Source organism: Porites lutea, chromosome 4 (genome assembly GCF_958299795.1).
Source record: "Porites lutea chromosome 4, jaPorLute2.1, whole genome shotgun sequence".
NCBI classification, from domain to species: domain Eukaryota; kingdom Metazoa; phylum Cnidaria; class Anthozoa; order Scleractinia; family Poritidae; genus Porites; species Porites lutea.
In genome coordinates this window covers 38782323-38789822 of record NC_133204.1, presented here as the reverse complement: position 1 = coordinate 38789822, position 7500 = coordinate 38782323, and the positions used below count along the sequence as shown (strand labels likewise).

The 7500-nt window shown below is 39.7% G+C and overlaps 1 pseudogene; it reads left to right on the top strand.

Moving 5' to 3' along the window:
• Positions 1-5494: 5494 nt before the first annotated feature.
• On the top strand, positions 5495-6691 carry LOC140933036 (uncharacterized; annotated as a pseudogene).
• Positions 6692-7500: the final 809 nt, after the last annotated feature.

The window sequence follows — 7500 nt, the reverse complement described above, 5'->3', positions numbered from 1 at the left end:
TAAGAGCTCTGTTAGCGAATTTATTCATATCTTCGAAAACAGTGACTCAGATTACACTTTTTTGGTGATGTTTCGCGGATGTAGGACCTCAAATTTGACAGCGGGCGTTACCGGCGATGGCTACGTTTGAGAGGCTCTTTGGCCAATGTAGAAAAAAAGAATAAAAAGTAGTTTACAATTTTCTTGCCAAAAAATGAAAGAAAATTACAAATGTGAACAGTATTTACACATTTTCCTAAAATTGCCGGAAGCAGGGTTTAAACTGAACTATTGAAAAAAACAAATTAATAGACAACTATGTTGTTCTTTTTGTAACCATTTGTCGTGAAGAACAGGATATTTTTCTCTGGAATTTTTATTTTCTTCTGGTTATCATGAAGTTATTGCTTTCTACAAAATAATCGCCCTTACAACTCAACCGTAGCCTGCGCAAAAGGCGTCATTAAGGTGCTTAGGGTTGTTTAGAGGCGCGAGCGCGAAGCGCGAGATACGCAGTAGGACGCAGTTACGTCACGTTTGCCGTCTTCAACTCGATTTTTAAACGTACAGAAGATTGTTTCACCTAAGCTTATCTTATTGCCAAAAACTACAAGAATTTTTCTTTAGCTGTATTAAAAACTGAAGTACTGTTGCTGTTCCCAAATTTACTATACGGTCGCTTCAAGCAAACTGATAAAGGTATTGTTGTATGTATTTTACTTTGGTGGGTCTCTCTGTACCCAAAAGCAAAAAAAGCTTGCCTTCCTTGGTGTGATCTTACTTACATTTGTTTCAACTGCGCTTCGATTCTATAACTTATAGACATCACACGACCATCGCATGCACGACATAAGGTTACATGCCTTTATAGGTGATTGTCTGACTGCAAAACAAAACATTCCTGATTTACATACGACTATTGGCTTTTGCTGCGAAACTTTGCACCAGTTCTGGTGTGAAACTTTTACGGTGATTGCCTGACTGACTGCGTACGACTACTGGCTTTTGCTGCGAAACTTTACACCAGTTCTGGTGTGAAACTTTTACGGTGATTGCCTGACTGAAAACGTAAGACTACTGGCTTTTGCTGCGAAACTTTACACCAGTTCTAGTGTGAAACTTTTACGGTGATTGCCTGACTGACTGCGTTTAACGACTACTGGCTTTTGCTGCGAAACTTTACACCAGTTCTGGTGTGAAACTTTTACGGTGATTGCCTGACTGACTGCGTACGACTACTGGCTTTTGCTGCGAAACTTTACACCAGTTCTGGTGTGAAACTTTTACGGTGATTGCCTGACTGAAAACGTAAGACTACTGGCTTTTGCTGCGAAACTTTACACCAGTTCTAGTGTGAAACTTTTACGGCGATTGCCTGACTGACTGCGTTTAACGACTACTGGCTTTTGCTGCGAAACTTTACACCAGTTCTGGTGTGAAACTTTTACGGTGATTGCCTGACTGACTGCGTACGACTACTGGCTTTTGCTGCGAAACTTTACACCAGTTCTGGTGTGAAACTTTTACGGTGATTGCCTGACTGAAAACGTAAGACTACTGGCTTTTGCTGCGAAACTTTACACCAGTTCTAGTGTGAAACTTTTACGGTGATTGCCTGACTGACTGCGTTTAACGACTACTGGCTTTTGCTGCGAAACTTTACACCAGTTCTGGTGTGAAACTTTTACGGTGATTGCCTGACTGACTGCGTACGACTACTGGCTTTTGCTGCGAAACTTTACACCAGTTCTGGTGTGAAACTTTTACGGTGATTGCCTGACTGAAAACGTAAGACTACTGGCTTTTGCTGCGAAACTTTACACCAGTTCTAGTGTGAAACTTTTACGGTGATTGCCTGACTGACTACGTTTAACGACTACTGGCTTTTGCTGCGAAACTTTACACCAGTTCTGGTGTGAAACTTTTACGGTGATTGCCTGACTGACTGCGTACGACTACTGGCTTTTGCTGCGAAACTTTACACCAGTTCTGGTGTGAAACGTTTACGGTGATTGCCTGACTGACTGCGTTTAACGACTACTGGCTTTTGCTGCGAAACTTTGCACCAGTTCTGGTGTGAAACTTTTACGGTGATTGCCTGACTGACTGCGTTTAACGACTACTGGCTTTTGCTGCGAAACTTTGCACCAGTTCTGCTGTGAAACTTTTACGGTGATTGCCCGACTGACTACCTACGACTACTGGCTTTTGTTGCGAAACTTTACACCAGTTCTGGTGTGAAACTTTTACGGTGATTGCCCGACTGACTACCTACGACTACTGGCTTTTGCTGCGAAACTTTGCACCAGTTCTGGTGTGAAACTTTTACGGTGATTGCCTGACTGACTGCGTACGACTACTGGCTTTTGCGGCGAAACTTTGCACCAGTTCTGGTGTAAAACTTTTACGGTGATTGCCCGACTGACTACCTACGATTACTGGCTTTTGCTGCGAAACTTTGCACCAGTTCTGGTGTGAAACTTTTATGGTGATTGCCTGACTAACTACCTACGACTACTGGCTTTTGCTGCGAAACTTTACACCAGTTCTGGTGTGAAACTTTTACGGTGATTGCCTGACTAACTACCTACGACTACTGGCTTTTGCTGCGAAACTTTGCACCAGTTCTGGTGTGAAACTTTTACGGTAATTGCCTAACTAACTACCTACGGCTACTGGCTTTTGCTGCGAAACTTTTTGTGGCGATTGTCTGACGACATACCATTATGGCTTCTTGGCTACAGAAAAAATGAGTGCGCTGAGTAAGATCAAACTCAGGATGACAAGCTCGTACTAGTGCGGAGAAAGTTACTACAAGAACACGTTATCAGTGTGGCTTTAAAAAGTTAACTGTTGCCATAGCATGTTTGAAAACATGGACAGTATTGTTTTTTTATACCGCAACAGAAAGGTCCTTGTTTGCTGTCAGGCGTTTATGTAAATGACAAAAGAGGAAACCATGCTCCCCACGTTGAAACTCGAGTTAAAGACCGCAAACGTTACCTTACTTTGTGGGTTCGTGGTTTTCAGCCGTAGCGGTTAGAAGTTTCCGACGGAAAGCCTGCTTACTCGAAACTTTCTATCAGTTCTGGTGTAAACTTTTTGCGAAGTAACAGTAGGCACGGCATACAATGCTGGCGATAAGCATGTGTCTACACTGAATTTGGGGTGATTTTGCACAGGAGAACCACACGTAGATCGAGCTTACTCGTTATGTTGTTTATTCTTAAACTTTATTTCGTCTCAGTCGATTATCGTTGGAAAATGTGCATTGGTCTTAAGGCTTTGCGGTTATCACTTTTTTTTACGTGTTATTGTGTTATGGAGATATTTCGGGATCTTCCTTTTTATCGTTTACTTGGCAAAAACTCAAGACTACTCCTCAAGTTCACATTCCAAATTTGTAAGTACCGCTGAATGTCTTTAGTTGTTATGTTATTGTTATGTAATACTTAGGGATGGGGAATAACATATACTAAACAAATACACTGATCTTTTTCCTATACCTCAAAAAAAAAAAAAAAAAACGACAACTAGATAAAAGGGTGAAACAGGTTAAACACACTTTCTTTCATATTAAAGGTGGTGAAAAAAGTAGAGCATTTCTAGCTAATAATTTGTACTGTTTGAAATAGGGATTAGCTGGGCAGGTGTGTCTGACGTTGAGATTTATGCCAGTGGCTCCCAAAGTCAAACTCAGGTGACTGCTACCGCAGAGATGCCAATCTACTCGGAATTATAAGTAGGAAAACCCCTAGTTTCAGGAGTACCCAACGAACATTTTTCGCAAAATTGATATTTCGTTCCCAATGCGCATACTTCTTCAGTTTACAAAGAACTGACAAAATTAAATAGAAATAATTTCTATTTATTTTTGCCATCTGTCGAAAAACGACTCATCCTTTCCACAACCTTAACCCGAGCCTTTAATACGCCGATGCAATGCAGACGAAAGCGGGTTTAAACCGATCAAAGAAGGACTAAATTCCCTCCAAATACAAGGAAATATAGAGCCAGAGAAGTCAGAGAAAGCTTTTCGTCGCGCGGAGAAGATCTGGAAAAGGTACTTACTGAATTGGGGAAAATTAAAATGAGGGATTCGTTCAAGAAACAATATCGTATGATTTCCTGACGGTGGCGGATGACCGTCGAGTCAGAAACTCGGGCATTCATGTAGTTGTTGATTATGTGAGCTTAAATGATTTTTATTGAGGTTTGCTGACTGGATTCAACTGTACGGTGATGCTCTTCAGTCCTTCTCAATTTTCTAAACATCAGCCGAAGCGGGGTAAGTCTATTTTGGGTTCCTTTGTATCATCTTCAAATGGATACGTATTATTATTTTAGCACAAAAATGTGTTAAGGTCGACACCGATCACTCGATCATTTTATAAATTCTCAATAACTGCTAATTGTGTGAAAGTGTAATGTTCATGGAGAATGTTGATGGAGATCACTATTTCTTATGCCTGATCGCACTGAAATAGTTCAGTTCAGTTTTTAAGTGTGGATCGTAGTGGATATTTTTACACTGTCTGATTAAATCTGTGAAGTTAATCGTTTTAAGGGTATGAGGAATGTAACCACATAAATTAGAGATTTTTAGTAAACAAAGCAATTGCACTTTTGAGCTTTGGTCAAACTCAGGTGGTTGCGAGTTTTAGGTTTAATGTTTAAACTATCTTGTTTGTGTTTTTGCGGTGACTCGAATCTCAGTTTCAAATGTCTGTATTTGTTTTTTTTTTTTAACTTTAATGATGAAAATTTGTGCTTTAATTGAAATCGAGTTTTTTTTCTTATGCGATGATTTAAAGGTACTTGAAGTTATTCATAACTTGTAATCAATAATAGATGGTATAATTGTTAAGAACTTCCTTGAATGCATTTTAGTGTTGTTGAGACTCTCAACAACATAGAGCACAAAACTCAGCAACAGTAAACAGAAAAACACCGTTTTGAATCCTTTGAAGTCTTTGGCTGCCGTCAATCATAATTACGATCACAAGTAACGAACCTTGAAATACAGGAACACACAAAACAGATGGAAATCCTCCAATCACAAATCGGAAACCATGACCTTTTGAACCTGTTAAAGTAAAGTTTGTTTCCTAAAAGGTCTGTTAAGATGACTGACGGCAGCGAAAACGCAATCGTCGGTTGGCTTTTGAACTTCAGAATTCGCATGTTTGTGAAAAGCGCAGAAAAAAAAAGTCAACCCTTTTCAAGGATTTTGTCGACTTTCAAAAGATCATTCTCTAAAAAAAAGGGGAAAAACACCGAACTCACACATTATTCACTTGCTAGGAGGTGACTATTGTTGAATAGTAGGGACCTTAAGCAACGACGACGAATTGGACGACGACGACGAGTAGAGTTGCTGAGGGACTAGGCCGAGGACGTCGTTCACGGCGGGAAAACTAAAATGTTAAGCGCGCACTTGAACGTGGACGAGGACATGTAAACAAAACAGTGCTCATTTATCGTGAAAATCGAGAAACAGTCTAATAATTTTATCATGTCTTCTTTTCAGGAGGTCCAAGAGCAACTTCTTTTGAGTTATGAGGACGGTATTCTAGACGAAGATGAGTTTTTGCTACTACACGAGCAATTTATGCCGAAAAATCCCAATTTCTCGTACGAGGAATACGACAGGTTTTCCCTCGATGAGATGGACGATGCCGAGTGCTTGGCAGAATTTAGATTTAGAAAGCACGACTTGCAAATTCTCTCAGAGGTTCTTCAAATACCTGATAGCTTCAGATGCTATCAAAGAAGTGTTGTTGACGGAATGGAAGGTCTCTGCATTCTTCTTAGAAGATTAAGTTATTCCTGCAGATACAGTGACATGATTTCTCGATTCGGACTGCCAGTACCAGTTCTCAGTATGGTCAGTAATGACGTCTTGGATTTTATATATAACACTCACAGACATCGCATAACACAGTGGAACCACAATGTGCTTAATCCAGCTGCATTACAGATTTACAGTAACGTTATTTCCGGCAAAGGAGCTGCTTTACATAATTAGAGTCATCTACAACGGCCATAAGAGGGTTCACGCTCTAAAATTCCAGTGTGTGGCTCTACCCAATGGTTTAAATGGTAACCTATTTGGCCCAGTGGGTAAGTTTTGCGGGGAGTGTTTGTACAAAGAGAGAGTGGGCGATTTGAATTTCACTGTTTTTAACAAGAAATATTGGAAGAGTGTCAGTGGTAAAGAGTGAGAGGCTTATATGACAAACCTGTACAAGAAGCATTTTTAGTTCCTTACGAATTTTTTACTTCCTTTTACTGTTTCAGAGGGTCGTAAACACGATGCTGGAATGCTAGCTGATTCAGGACTTCTTCAAGACCTGCAACGCTTTGCAAATTCACCAGCTGGCAATCCATTTTGCTTGTACGGCGATCCGGCATACCCTCATAGAATTTACTTACAGACGCCATTCCGAAATAGAGCCCTTACTGCCCCAATGATTGCTTTCAACCAGTCCATGAGTACAGTGCGGGAGTCCGTAGAATGGCTGTTTAATGACATTGTAAATTATTTTAAGTTTATGGACTTTAAAAGAATCTAAAAATTAGTTTGAGTAGTGTAGGAAAGATGTATGTCGTTTGTGCAATTCTCAGGAATGCTCTTACATGCCTATATCCAAATCAGACATCGCAATACTTTAACTTAGATCCGCCAACACTACAAGATTACTTTGCTTGAAAGTAATTCAAATAATATACCGGTAATCAAAGAGGAATGACATGTCAGTGCAATAATGAAATTTTCATGTGAATAGCAATGCATTGTTTCTTGAGTGCTTTTTTCTTTCAGGGTGTATCAAGAGAGGGCAGGTTAATTTGATACAGGAGTGTATTAATAAATGACAAACTGCTTTATAAGATTGTTTTGTTTAAACTTGAGTTCCAGCCAAGAGGCACAACATCTGGAATGCATTAACTGGTGACAGGAGCCTGCTAGCGAATGTTCCAATCATACCACAAAATTAGGAGTTAATTATTTACCAGAGGAAGGGGAGGGGAAGAGGAAAAATGCTGCCCCACCCCTTTCTGATACATTTTTTCATATTTTCTGACCCTCCCACCTTTGACAGATAACCCCTCAATTCCAACCGATACAGGAGGCTTCATTTTGTAGCCAGTCAGGCAAGATGGGCATACACTGTACCATAAAATAAACTTGAAACTTTGAAAAACAAAGCTTAAATTTAATTACGATAAAATGTTGTAGCTTCAAATACAACACTGAAGATTGTAGCCAGTCAGACAAGATGTACAGAAATGCACATAAAATACACTTAAAACTTTGAAACATGAATCTTGAATTTAATCAATTTAAGGTTTTGCAACAACACTAATCAATTAGACCTCTGCAGACTCAAAATGTACCTTCAAATACAAACAGTGCATTATTGCATGTCTGGAAAATATGCATGCTGCCTCAGCACTTTTTCACGATAAAACTTTCAGTAACAACAACATTGGAAAAACCATCACTTGCATGGATAAAAT